This window comes from Hevea brasiliensis, chromosome 7, assembly GCF_030052815.1.
Source record: "Hevea brasiliensis isolate MT/VB/25A 57/8 chromosome 7, ASM3005281v1, whole genome shotgun sequence".
In the NCBI taxonomy this organism is placed as follows: domain Eukaryota; kingdom Viridiplantae; phylum Streptophyta; class Magnoliopsida; order Malpighiales; family Euphorbiaceae; genus Hevea; species Hevea brasiliensis.
Genome location: NC_079499.1, coordinates 42,081,309 through 42,096,627, shown reverse-complemented (window position 1 = coordinate 42,096,627; position 15,319 = coordinate 42,081,309).

The window sequence follows — 15,319 nt, the reverse complement described above, 5'->3', positions numbered from 1 at the left end:
TCAAAGGTAGATGGGCATTCAATGATCTCAAGGCTGTCATGGATTTTCTGCTCAAAGCATCAAGAACTACATTTGCCTTCCTGTGATGGTAGTCAATTACACAAATATAATCCTTCAGAACTCAATCCATCGCCTGTCTAAGGTTGAGCTCCTTCGGGTTGGCAAATATTTCGTGCTCTTGTGGTCCGTGTAAATGTAGCACTTTTCACCATACAAGTAATGCCTCCATATCTTCAAGCATGAAGATAATTGCCGCAAGCTCTAGATCATGGGTAGGGTAGTTCTGCTCAGGTGGCCTCAATCGCCTGGAGGCATAGGCGACCACCTTCCCTCTTGCATTAATACACACCCTAACCCATTATGTGAGGCATCACTATAGACCACAAAGTCCTTTCTCCGACACCGGCCGTGTTAACACCGGTGCCTCACAACATAGCCTTCAATTTCTCAAACTGCTCGACACTTGTCATTCCAACAAATCGACATTCTTGTGTAACAACTTGGTCATTGGAGCAGCTATTAGGGAAAATCCCTTCACAAATCTCCTGTAATACCCAGCTAGCCCCAAGAAACTTGTAACCTCAGTTGTATTTCTGGGAGGCTTCCATTCCATCACTGCTTCTATCTTCTTGGGATCTACCCTAATCCCATCAGCTGACACTATGTGTCCAAGGAATGCAATCTCATTTAGCCAAAAGTCACACTTGGACAACTTAGCATACAGCTTCTTTTCTCTCAGGGTTTGCAGAACAATCCTCAAATGCTCATCATGTTCTTCCCTGGTCTTGGAATACACCAAAATATCATCAATAAAGACCACTAAGAACCGATCTAGGTGTGGGTGGAAGATACGGTTCATAAGGTCCATGAATGCCGCTGGTGCATTTGTTAAGCCAAAGGGCATCACCAGAAACTCATAATGCCCATACCGGTCCCGAATGCGCTTTGGACACATCTACATCCTTTACCCTCACCGATGATACCGATCCGAGATCAATCTTAGAAAATACTCCTGCTTCCCTTCGGTGATCAAACAGATCATCAATTCTAGGCAACGGATACTTGTTCTTCACGATCACTTTATTCAACCGCCAGAATCAATACAAAGTCTCAAAGTCCCATCCTTCTTTTTCACGAACAAAGACCGAGCTCCCCATGGTGACACATCGGGCGTATGAACCCCTTATCAAGCAACTTGCAACCGAAGTTTTCAACTCCTCAATTCGATGGGTGCCATCCTATAAGGAGCAATAGAAATGGGTGTCAGATCTTACAGTTGTCTCAATAGCAAACTCGACTTCCCTTCTCGTGGCAAACTGTGCAACTCTTCAGAAATACTGGGAAGTCTCTCACTGTGGGTATGTCACTCAAGTTTGGCTTAGCTCGCCTAGTATCCACCACATGTGCTAGGTAGGCTTCACACTTTTCTCATCATTCTTCTTGCAACGTGGTCGAGATGACATTGGACAAGAAATCTGCCCTTTCCCCATAATCGTGATCTCATTACCCTCGTGGGTTTTCAAAGAAATTCTCTTCAATTTGCAATCAACTATTGCCTGATGACGTGACAACCAGTCCATTCCCAAAATCACATCAAACTCATGGAAAGGCAACTCAATCAAGTCTGCCAAGAATTCATACCCTTGAATCCTTAACGGGCAACCTTTGTATACCTTATTCACCACTACACTGTGGCCCAATGGATTAGTGACCAGAATGTCTTGGTCACTCTCCCCTACTAGTATCCCCCTTTCTACGGGTAGGTTGATGCAAATGTAGGAATGAGTGGATCCTGGATCCACCAATGCATGCACAGGAGTATTGTAGAGGGAGAGCGTACCCCTGATGACGTCCGGGGCATCTTGTTCCTCCTGAGCTCTCAAGGCATAATTTCTGGCAGGTGGTCTGTTATCTGGCCTCTCTGCTGGCTCAGATGTAGGCCTCTGAGATGGTCCCACAGCTGATTTACGGACCTTCTACCCTTGGTGGTGCAGAGCAGTGTCCGTCTACTTGTGTCTGAGCAACAGAGTAGTTCTCGCATGGGCGCCTCGCTTGATGTTCAATCGACCCACATCTCAAGCAAGCACCGCCACTCTCCAACATTCCCTTGTGCCATTTCTCGGTGTGGACACGCGAGAAGATGCCGGGCTGGTCCCTGAACCCCATCATCCTCGAGAGCTGCCCACTGGTGGTGTGGACTGACCTCTCCTAGGGGTGAACTGTGGCCTGGGCCCCTGAGACTGACCCTGGCCCTGTGGCTGAGCTGAACTTTGTATAGGAGGACCCTTAAACTTCTTCCCAAATCCAGGGGTGGAACTAGACTGACCTGGTCCCCTCTTTTGCTGTCTCTCCCTTCTGGTTTGCTCATTGATTCTCACTTTTTCAACCCTTATTGCAGCTTCCACTAGCTTGCTAAATTCTGTGATTCCCAAGGCGTTGAGTCAGATCTTGATATTGTCATTCACCTCTTCAAATCTCTTACACCTTTCACCTTCAAGTAGGGACTATTTCCTTCCATAGCGGCTTAACCGAACAAACTCCTTCTCATACTCTACCACGCATAACCGTTTCTCGCCAAAGTTAATGAATTCCCTTCTTCTCTTCCAGGTATACAGTACCCACATATTTCTTCTTGAACTCAGAGAGGAAGAAGTCCCAAGTTACAGCTTCGGGCTGCACTTCACTGGACACAGTGTCCCACCATCCGTAGGCATCATCTTGCAACAAAGAGATGGCAGCTTCCAGGTTTTGCTCTGGAGTACAGTGGAGCTGTTTTAAGACTCTACCTGTTCTGTTCAACCAATTCTACCGCAATGCAGTCATCTTCTCTCTTGCCATAGAAGTCCACACCCAAACTTCCTTAACCTTTCCAGTGTGATTTACTGTGGAGCCGGTGGTGGTGGTGGTGGTGCCGGCATTACCCCACCATCTGTCAAAGAAGTCGGCCATTTGTTGGAACATGGCTCGTGGAGGCCGAGGTGCTCTGCTCGAGCCGGGTGGAGCATTCTCTCATGCCCCAGCCTCACCGCCGCAGTGGAGCATGACTCTCCACTTCCTCCTCAACGGCTCGAGAGGAAGGATCCATATCCTATTCAAAATAAGAAAGATAAATAGATCTCAAGTAGTGTCACCTCGACTCTTACAAATGCAATGCATGGTATGGACTCAATCTAGGCCCAGAACGCCTAAACCGTGCTCGATACCACTAAATGTGACACCCTTACCCGTACAAGATACCCGAGTAAGTAGTGCCACCTGGTGTACCGGCACACTCTAATATTCCTCAATTAATTTAGACAATGCTTTTGCACATAATTTATGAAATACAAATTATTTAAACCATTTATCAAAAGTATCATTCATTTAAGGTTCCAAAATTTTTAAGAAAATCCATGAGTACCGCTAAAAATGGAGAAAACTGCTCTTCTAACTCGTTAAAAACACTTCCAATATTTTTATTTCATCATCTCAAACTCCAATATCATCAATAAAACTCAATATCAATATCTCGGTAATTTGTCAATTTGTGTCTCAACAACCTTTTCAGTTTTCAAAACATCCCTTTCTCAGGGTTCTCATACATAAACAACCATTAAATACTCAAATTTATACCATACATAACCATAAATCTTTATTATTTACATGAACCTCAAAATACATTACATAAATCCTAAATACATATGAGAAAATAAAAAGTTAATTACAAGATGACAAAATGGCATCTAGTGTCCTACCAATGCAATCGCAGTGACGAGGTGACATGCATAATCGAAAGCGTAATCGTTGGATGGCCTCACCTACCTGTGGTCTACCGGGCTCACGATCGGGTTCTCAGTACCTACGCGTGGCAAAGCAACGCGCTAAGCAATAATGCTTAGTGGTGCAATAATAAAATAACAAGAAATGACAGATAGAAATATGTATTGCATGTACATGTTTTGTTTGTCATGTATTTGTATATCCATTCATTTATTTCTTCTGCATTGCTCATTTTTATTCATTTGGTTGCCCAAGTAACCTACACTAGACGACTGGACTGGATAACGGATAAACTGGCACTGGGTACCTAGTACCTCGGGCCGTCACACCATCGGTCACATATGCATCTCCCGGCAATGTAATGCGACTAACAAGTCAGAATGATATCGTGCACAAGGCCAAGTCTCAATGCAAAGTCGAATGGCTAAAAGCCATGAAATCACAGAATGGCATTTTTGCCATGTGCGATCGCTAATCGAACCCTATTGGCATGCCAAACTATCCAAACCAATCTTGTTAGGTATACTAGGGCATTTGAAACTCTTAAATTCGTCAATTTGTGAATTTCAACTTTTTTGGTGTTACTATTCATCATTGGTCAACAAAAATGTTGACTTTTAGCATAAAAATGTGTACATCAACTTTGGCACTCCCAACATACCACATTTGGTGTTTAAAACTTGTTGGCATTAAGTGTTTTTGCAATTTCAAAGTGTAACCCACACTAGCAGAAAATTTCAGTTTTGGTGCCCTAACTTCACTGTTCCATTGGACACTGTTACTGTTGGAATTTGAAGAAATGTAAAACATGAAAGTTGTTCCTTATTTTGTCTAGTTGAATTTCCTTTTTTGAATCACTCCATTTGGAGTTTTGTAGCTCCAGATATGGCTCAAAAACCCAAGCTGCCCGGATATGCAGTCTGCAGAATTTTACCATATCTACAGTGCATGAACAGTGACTTGAGTCACTTGGTTGAATGGGTTCTGGCCATAATTTGGGATATGTTCCTTCATGAAAGTTGTTTGTCTATGTCTTAACTTATTGCTGTAAAACTTTCAGACCAAATGACCAAATCTACAGTGACTTATGGCCAAATGAACAGTTACTGTTCATTTGGCAAATTCTGCAGAATTCAGTTTCAGGGTTCCGGATTGTGGCTGAGTTTTGACCCTTTTGCTTTGGTCTTTTGGGCATGGTTTCTTTAGCAAAAATGTGCCATTATAAGCCTAGTTTCATGTCCAATTGGCCAAACTTCAATTGAACTAGCACAGCCCAAGTTATGGCAGTGCAAAGGGACTGAAATTTCAGTCCCTATGCTGCTGTCCATAGGGCAGTTTTCACCTTGAGTTTGCCATCCAATTTTTCAGTTCTAATTAAGGTCAACCTACCTAAAATGGTCATTAATTGACCATTAAAAATTTCCCTAACCATTTCCTAAGCTAAGTCACAATTTCACCTACACAAACCCTAATGTCCAAACTCATTACTCATACACTTTGATTAACATACTTACTTAAGTCTCCATGCATATTAATATCATAACCATGATTTCCAACCATTCTAAGCTTATCAAACAATCAGCCTCAATCTCCCATAGGGCTGCCTAAATTCTTTGGTAGAGCTACACATGGATTAGTTTCATTATTTCACAATTTTTCATTCATTACAAGCATAGATCATGGAACTAATGAGTTTTAAACTTCATATATGCACTAACCTTGATTAGGGCAGATTTTTCCCCACTCAAAACTTCACTTTCCTTCACTTTCTAGGCTGCCAAACACTTCCCCAAGATGAGTGGACAACTTTTAATGAAAGGGGTTTAGGGTTTATGGTGAAAAGAAGAGAGAAAGTGAGCTTTGGTTGAAAATCAATGGAAGTTTGGCTATGGGATTTGAGAGCTACGGGTGAGCATTTGTGAAGGTGAGGGCTGCTGGAAATTTTGGTGGTTTTAGTCTTCATTTAGTCTTTTATTTAGTTAGTCAAAGGATGGCTAAATGGTGATTGGTCCAAATTTTCTTAATGACATCACATTATGTCATAAATGGGCATTTTATTGCATTTTCTTTTCTTTCCTCCACTACTCATTTTCAATTTAATTTCTAGCAATATTTCTTCATATTTTATGTCATATTAATCATTTACTCAACTGGACAAGTCGGCCAAAAATCACCTCGGAAGGCGAAATGACCAAAATGCCCTCCGAAAGGCTTAACAGGTCAAAATTGTCTCAGACTGATTGAAAAATTTTTCTAGGTATTTTCTTGGCATTCTAATGCCATAGGAACCTCAATAACCCTTCTCTGGAGTCCCAAAATTATTTTATAATTTTTCCCGGTCTAGGGCTCCTCGTTGAGAACCGCAACTTCCTCCTGCTACCCTCGCTGGGCACCTACTGCTTGACTTGGTTGTATTTTATTTCTAAAATTTTTACTAAATTTTTCTTATTAATATTTAAGTTAATTAGGGTTCCTGACTTTAGTTTAAATATTTTTTTTCGGACGTTCTAGCTGTCCGGACTGACACCGATCACCGGAACAGTAGGATGTACGGAGTGGTTACCGGGTGGGTGTTACATTTTCTTTTTATTTATTTCATCAATTTATGTCTGTTCACTATCATTGAAGTGTAGTTCCAGACATTTTTTACTATCTGTGTTCTGGCTATCCATATTCTGACTGTCTGTACTCTGGCTGTCTGCCCGGACAACCTCAGTCATCGGAACAGTATAACGTATAGACTATGTAAGTGAGGATGTTACAAGGCATGCCAATCTATCCAACCCTTACACTACTGTCTAGGCATACTCGGGCTAATTTATCATTATTAGCAAGTCATCATTCTCATTATTTAATCATTCATTCATCATGGGAGCATAAGTCCCAAAATACAATTTCATATGTCATTCATGTTTTTCATGCCATTGGCATTCATTACCATTCATATTTTGAACTATTATGTTAACATTTTATAGTTTCCAAATTTATTGCCTCAAATTCTTTAATAATTTGGACCAAGGTATAGTAGAAATTAGGCTATACATTCTGCATGAGATTTATAGATCTATGTTTTAGGTTTATTTTGGCTTTGGAATCATACAATTTGCATTTGTGTAGCGCAAGTTATAGTCATTTTACCAAAACTGGTCTAGTGACCAATTTCCAGTTTTCAGGGCATTTCAGAATCCAGGCCGATTCTGGACCCATTTTGTCAAGCTATTTTCTATAGGTTGCAGTCATAATTTAACTTTGTGTTCTACATATGAATTGTTTTCCTGTGTCTTAGGATTACACAAGTTTAAGAATCACTCAATTTGGGGTTTTGTAGAATGAGTTATGGCTAAATGATCAACCCTTATTCACGGATTCAGTATCCTACAGTTTCTAGGTTTTTAGGCCAGTTTTGCACTCAACATTCAAGTATTTTACACCTAGAATTTGGAAAAAGTCTCTAAACCAAAGTTGCAGGCCTATGTCTTAGGTTTCAAAAGCATTTTGAATCATCTTAATTAAATTTATAAAATGGGAGATATGCCCTATTTACTACACGTGGTCATAGGGCAATTTGCTAGAATTGAAAGAAATTCCAGATTCAGCAATTCTAATTTACTCTAGAAATTTAACCAAATTACCCTAAGAATTTGGTCTGGGTCAAAACACAAAAGTTGCAGGTATAGATTTCATCTTTAATTTGGCTTTAGTTTCACAATAATTGGAGTTGTGTAACTCAAGTTATAAGCAATTGAAGTCACTAGACTCAAGCTGTCCAGAACTAGTCCCAATGCACAACATTACATCCATACAATTATTTTGTCAAATCATTAACATTTCCCAACCATTACACATCAAATAAGCATCATATATGCATAAATGTATTAAAGGGGTCACAAGCAAGGAAAACTCTAATTTAATGAAACCCTTATTCAATTTGCCCTAACTTCAAAATTCATCAAATCTAATAGCACTAACCTTATTTTTAAGCTTTAATCAATTTCACTTAGCTTCCAATCCAACCCAAAAACTTGATCTTCCAACTTGAGTTCACCTAACTAAAATTCCCCTTCCTTCATGACAATCCATAATTTTAATCAATTCAAAAGAAAACCCACAATCAAGCTTAAATTTCATGAATTCACCATTAACAAAGCTTAGAACATAGCTTACCTTACTTGATCACACCTCCTCTTCACAAATCCTTTCAAATTCCTTAGAATTCTTGTGTTCTTCCTTCAATTTAGGGCTCAATTTAGTGTTTCCTCTCAATTTCCTAAGAAAATTATGGAAGAAAACAAGGGTTTCAAAGCTTAAAATGAGCTTTAATGGAGGAAAAATGAGAAAAAAGGACAGAAAGAGTGGACGGCTTGGAGATGAAGATGAAAATGAGGTATGATGAGGTAAATATGACTTAATTTATTTTGTCTCTATATTACATAATTATTCATTTAAATTTAATTATAATTATAATTTCCAATATTTATTCTTCCATTACCATATTTCTATTTTCATTCTCAATATTTTTCACACTCTTTATGATTAATTAAATTCTATTCCATTATATTAATCTCACTTAATCTAATTGAAATTTTGGTCAAAAGTCAACTCTTTAAGTGAAATGACCAAAATGCCCTTCATCATGTTATAGCCCATCTTTTTCAATAATACCGATTAAATCTATAACCTGATGGTCACTTCGGTTTTTATTGTTTCAATAATACCGATTAAATTTATCCCTGGTAAAGCATGACACGTTCCCATAGCATACTTACTGAATTACCAAACTCCACCTACCGATAACCCATTAGTTATGCTACAAAGGATTTTAAAACAAATAATAACATTTTATTTTATCAATTCTTTTGCGAAAAACTGCATGAGGATAGTTAAAATTCCATGTAAATATTCATTGGAAATAATGATACACTAAATATTACAAAGGTTACATTTCCATAAGTCTCAAAATAAAATACAAATAGTTACAAACTCAAAATACTTTAATAATGCAATACTTTTTAATACAAACTGCTCAACGTCTGTACATCCATACATATAGGTACAAAATACATCCATAGGAATCACAAGGGTATGCCTAACGTAAATACCCACAATCAATACCAAAATGTTGCTTCCAAGTCTCTCACTTGGCAGCATTCTCCTTTCCCTTACCTGCGACAGTATAAAGAAGCTATCGTTGAGTATATCACTCAGTGGTGCACAACTAATAATTTTAAAACTTAAGGTAAAACACAATTTTTCAAAGCATAATAAATGACATTTTTTTTAAGCATGAAAACTTCACAATAGTTCTAGTCCATAAGAGCCATTTTTTGGAATAACATTTCAAAAGAGAAATCACACCGCATAAATCACAATTCACAAAGCATTAGTGTTGCCAACATCAGCACACAGTTTAGGCCATGACACAAAATTTCATGATCAGTGTCGTATTGTACACCACGACAAAGCAATCTCAACCTCACTAACCATTATTAATGAGGGAAGGGCTAGCCAGCTAATGAGTACTCATGTAGTCGTACCCCACTAACCATTATTAATGGGAGACATAATCAATATCTATTATCAACCCCAAGTAGCCATTACTACTAGGCAATTTCAAAAGGGACTGTCATGCTAACTGTGGTTTCAAAATAGTTTTCAAAAATTTCCCACTCAACAATCACATTTATAAACCAATAAACACATTTAAATTCATCATAATATCCATATAAAGGTGGCAACACCAAATTTCTTAAATGCAAGAGAAAAACTATATTTCAGTCAAAGTAAACTTGTTCAACGCAAACTCATTCAAATAAACACATTCCAAACAATTTACAAGTTTAAAACGAAGAAAATGTTAGTTGTGCACAAACCTTCAATAATTCTCCTTCCTTGTTACCTACTTTCCCTTGTCTGTTCCAACTTCTTTTTCTACTGAAAATACACAAATGGAATACCTCAATACTAATCTCAATTGCTGCCAAGAACTCATTACATAAATGTTTAATGTATCCCAAGTTAGCTTTATAAATTTTAGAAAGTTTTGGTTTTGGACATCTTAGTGCCCCAATCTTTGAACCCAATTTTTACCTAGTTTTGATCATAATTTGGTGAGGTTTTCTTCATGAAAATTCTTCATCTGGGTCTTAAATTTTTTTTTCTTTTTGAATCGCCTAATTTGGAGCTGTGTAGCTCAAGTTATGGCCAAAACATAGTTACTGTTTATGTTACTATTCACCCTGCAGTTTCAATTCTGGTAGATTTAACGATCCAATTTCGTTTAGCAATTTAATCAAGTTAAGTGCATAATTTGTCTAACATTCTTCATACAAAATGTTCTACTATGTCTTAGGTTTCCATCGGTTCAAGAATCGCCTAAATCAAAGTTTTTTAGAGAGAGTTATGGCCATGCAAAATTTACTGTTCATATGGTCAATCTGCAGATTTCCACATTTTCTACAGATTTGGTGATTCAACTTTACTTAGCAATTTGATTGGGTTAAGTCCATAATTTGGTCTTAAGTTATTCATATGAAATGTTCTACTATGTTTTAGGTTTCTATGGTTCAAGAATCACCTAAATAGGAGTTTTCTAGGGAGAGTTATAGCCTTGCAAAATTTACTGTTCATTCGATCAATTTTAGGTGCCCAAATTCTGGCAGATTTGGTGACCTACATTTGTTCTACAATTTGATTAAGTTAAATTCATAATTTGGCCTAACATTCTTCATATGAAATGTTCTACTATATCTTAGGTTTACATTGGTTTAAGAATTGCCTAAATTAGAGTTTTCTAGAGAGAGTTATGGCTATTTAAACTTTACTGTTCACGTGCCTAATTTTGCAGCTTCTAGAATTTTATCTCCCATTTCAAGGCTCATTTCTGGTAGCTTAAGGTCATTTTCGGGGCAGGATATCTTCACAAAAATTCTAGCCCTATGTCTTAAGTTTCATTTCCAATTGGTTTCATACCAATTGGAGTTGTGTAGCTTAAGTTATAGGCTTCCAAACACACTGAATTCAGTGTGCAAAGTTCTGCCCTAAGTTCAATTTTTATTTCTTCAATTACTTCCATTAACCAACCTCAATTCACATTTAATTCACCCAAAATGACTATAATTTAGCGTTGACATATCAATGGCACTTCCTAGCACAAAACCCAAAATTTTCAATTCCAAAGTTTGAAATTATCCCTAATCCTACCATTTTATTACTTCCATTCATCAACCCAATATCAATTCAAACCAAATAAACCTCAAATTATCATAATTTAACACTACACACACAAATTTCACTCTTTAGCACCAAAACCCAATTTTCCCATGAACTATAATCTTTCTTAATTCAATTTAGGCAATCCCATGAAATCTTACTACTCCCAATCATGCATACTACTTCAATTTAACTTAGATTTATCATCAATTTAACTAAAACACATCAAAACCCTAATTTTCCCTAAATTGTCCAAAACTCTAGTTTAGATTTCCATACAAGTTTCCTTTCAATTTCTCATGTTATTTCATCACACCCAAACTTGATTTAAAGGATACTTAGTAAATTAAGCATGAAAGAGAGAGCTTACCTCTCTTAATGATTTTTCCCACTTCCAATCTCTTCCAAATCTTATTCTTCTTATTTCAATCTTTACTTGGATGCTTAATCAATGTTTTTCTATTAATTTGTTGGAAGATTAATGGAAGAAATATGGGGAGTAAAAGGGTGAGAGAACTTGTGAATGGAAGAGTAAAGAAAGAAGAAATAAAAGAGAGGGAAAGGGAGAGAATATGGGGCAGCAACAATGGGAAAGAAAGGGAAGAAATGGCTTTTTAATTTGTTTTATCTTTTATATATATTTATTCCCAAAATTAGTTTATTTCAATTAAAAATTTTAATTGTGTTAAAAATGTCATAAAACTTACAATTTTATTTCCTTTCTTTTCTTTTTATATTTACACTAAATTTTCCTCAATATTTCTTCATAATTCAATCATTTATTTTCATTTAATTTAATTAACATTTTGGTCAAAAGTCAACTCTTGAGGTGAATTAACTAAAATACCCCTTATTGGGTCATAATCCTCCTATTTAATAATACTCGATGAATCCTTAAATTTTTGGGTCACTTAAATTTTTATTGTGTCTGTCTCAATTTATTTTCCATTTATTTTTGATCCTCAAGTTGTCTTTGAATAGTACTAGTCACATGCCAAAAATGGTACTATTCACAACTCGGAGGTTTGGGGTGTTACAATTCTCCCCTTCTTAACAATAAAATTTCATCCTCGAAATTTACCTGGTATCATTCTCTAAATAGCTGTGGGTGCTGCCTTCTCATGTCCTCCTCACTCTCCCATGTAGCCTTCTGGCTTGAATGATGGTTCCACAGCACTTTCACTAGAGGTATTTGCTTGTTCCTTAGCTACTTCACCTCATATGCTAAGATCTTTATAAGCTCTTCATCATATGTCAGGTCTGGATTCACCTCAATCTCCTCTACTGGCAAAATGTGAGAGGGGTCTGATCTGTACCTCCTCAACACGGAGACGTGGAAAACATTGTGAATCTTTTCGAACTCCGGAGGAAATGCAAGTCTATATGCCAATGGACCCACTCTTTCCAAAACCTCATATGGCCCAATGAAGCGAGGACTTAGTTTCCTCTTTCTACCAAACCTCATAATCCTCTTTCATGGGGAAACTTTCAGGAATACCTTGTCACCCATACTGTACTGAATATCTCTTCTCTTTAGGTCAATGTAGAACTTCTGTCTATCCATTGCAACTTTAAGTCTATCTCTAATGAGCTTAACCTTTTCTTCTGTCTGCTGCACTAATTATGGGCCAATCAACTTCCTCTCACCCACTTCATCCCAACACAAGGGAGTTCTACACTTTCTGCCATAAAGTGCTTCGTATGGAGGTATCCCGATGCTTGACTGATAACTATTATTATAGGCAAATTCAATTAAAGGCAAGTGTGTGTCCCAACTCCCTTCAAACTCAATCACACAAGCCCGAAGCATATCCTACAAAATCCGAATGATCCTTTCAAATGGGCCGTCTTTCTGTGGATGGAATGCTATACTGAAGTTCAATCTAGTTCCTTAGGCTTTTTGGAGACTAGAAGTGAACCTTGGGTCTCTGTCCGACACAATAGACATTGGCACTCCATGTAACCTCACCATATCATCAATGTATAGTTTGGCCAATCTTTCCAGGCTGTAATCCATCCTCATGGGCAAAAAGTGTGCAGACTTGGTCAATCTATCAATAATAACCCAAACTGCATCATGATTTTTTTGTGTACATGGAAGTCCTGTCACGAAATCCATAGTGATTCTTTCCCATTTCCACTCAGAAATTGGCAATGGCTGTAGCAACCCTGCAGACACTTAGTGTTCGCTGACAAGTTAGGCACTTGGCAACATATTCTGTAATGTCCTTCTTTATTCCTCTCCTTCAATAGTGCTCTTTCACTCTTGTGTACATTTTGGTTCCAACAGGGTGCATTGCAAAAGGTGAATTATGTGCTTCTTTTAAAATAGTCTACCTCAGTTCAGCATTCTCAGGAATGCACATTCTGCCCTTACATAACAACAAGCCCTCATCATTTACTGATAATTCTAGTTTCTTGCCGTCCCGAGCCTTTTCCATCAACTTCACATACTTATCATCCTTCTATGCAACTGCTTTAATTTGTTCTGCCAACATTGGCTTTACTTGCCAAGTAGCTACCATCTGCCCATCTTCATTAATTTCCAAATTAGCATGCAATGCCCTTAACTCATGCACCATGGACATTGGAGAAACCCTCAAACCAGCCATAGTCTTGCGACTTAAAGCATCAGCTACAATATTAGCTTTTCTAGGCTGATAGTCTATCAAACAATCATAATCTTTTATCGGCTCTAAACATCTCTTCTGCCTCAAATTTAACTACTTTTATGTGCCTAAGTGCTTCAAACTTTTACGATCTGTGTATATATAACATCTATCCCCATACAAGTAATGTCTCCAGATCTTCAAGGCAATGACAATGGCCACCAGTTCCAAGTCATGCATAGGATAATTCCTCTCATGCGGTTTAAGCTGGCATGAAGCATAGGCAATGACATTCCTATCTAGCATCAACACACAGCCCAACTGTTATGAGAAGCATCACTGTATATGGTATACTTATTGCCCAAAGTGGGCAAGGTTAAGACTGGACCTTCAGTTAAATGCCTCTTTAACTCATCAAAACTTTCCTAGCACCAATCAGTCCACTGAAATTTTACATCCTTCCTAAGTAGCTTGGTCAGTGGAGATGCTAGCATGGAGAATCCCTTCACAAACCTTCAGTAATACCTGGCTAAACCAAGGAAACACTGAACTTCCATAACATTTCTAGGTGGCTTCCAATTAAGAATAACTTCTACTTTGCTAGGATCCACCTGGATACCCTCTGCAGATACAATATGCCCCAAAAATGTAATCTCCTTTAGCCAAAACTCACATTTTGACAGTCTGTAATACTATCCTCAAGTGCTTGTCATGTTCCTCCGCATTCTTTGAGTACACTAAAATATCATCAGTGAACACCACAACTATCTGGTCCAAATATGGCCTAAAGATAGTGTTCATCAGGTCCATAAAAGTAGCTGGAGCATTAGTCAACCAGAATGGCATTACCAAGAACTCATAGTGGCCATATTGAGTCTTAAAGGCAGTTCTAGGAATACTTTGCTCCTGCACCCTCTATTAGTAGTATGCCCTAGAGCATATCATTTAGTATGTATCTTGTACATATTTTATTAATAAAAGGCATTTCCACTTTTCCGTTTACATAATATATTTATGTGTAATAGAAAAGGTCCATTGATATTTTGTTAGAAATATTATTCTTAAGTTGTTAAGAATATGAGTGACAATATTTCTAGCACAAAGTATCATAAATAGGTTCACAATCGAGGATACTTCATAATAAGGACATGACTTATCCAGAAAGATTGTATTCATGTTTGTTCCCAAGTTATTTATATGAGATATAAATAAGATGGAATGGTGAGTCTCATGCCATATGACAAACATGATAGGCACTTATAAATGATAAGTAGGTCAACCGGTGACACTTATGACAAGCACATGGAGTTTACTCTTGTCAATGTTTTGTCATAAATCATATCGATGCATATAATCTTTAGACTGAGATAGCACAGTTATCTTGTATATAGGTAGTTTGAGTTTGATCTTCGCTTTCATACTTGTACTGTGTATGGGTATATGGGCATGTGTTGGCTCCTACTAGTTATATATGGAGGTAGGTGTTGATCAAGATGGAATCTGTTCCTCTAAGTAAATAGAGATAAAATCCTATGTTCATTTAATTGTTCTTGATGTTTCAAGTTCCTGGCCAGGACAGATAGATTTATTCATAAAAGAGTTTATGATGAGAAAATCTTTTTAATCAAGAACTGGAATTAAAAGAGAACATAATATTCATAGCAAATGGAGTTTGACATAAACCATGACTCCAGCTTGAGTTGGGATTTTGTAACAGAGAGATTCTAGTGCATGGTAACATA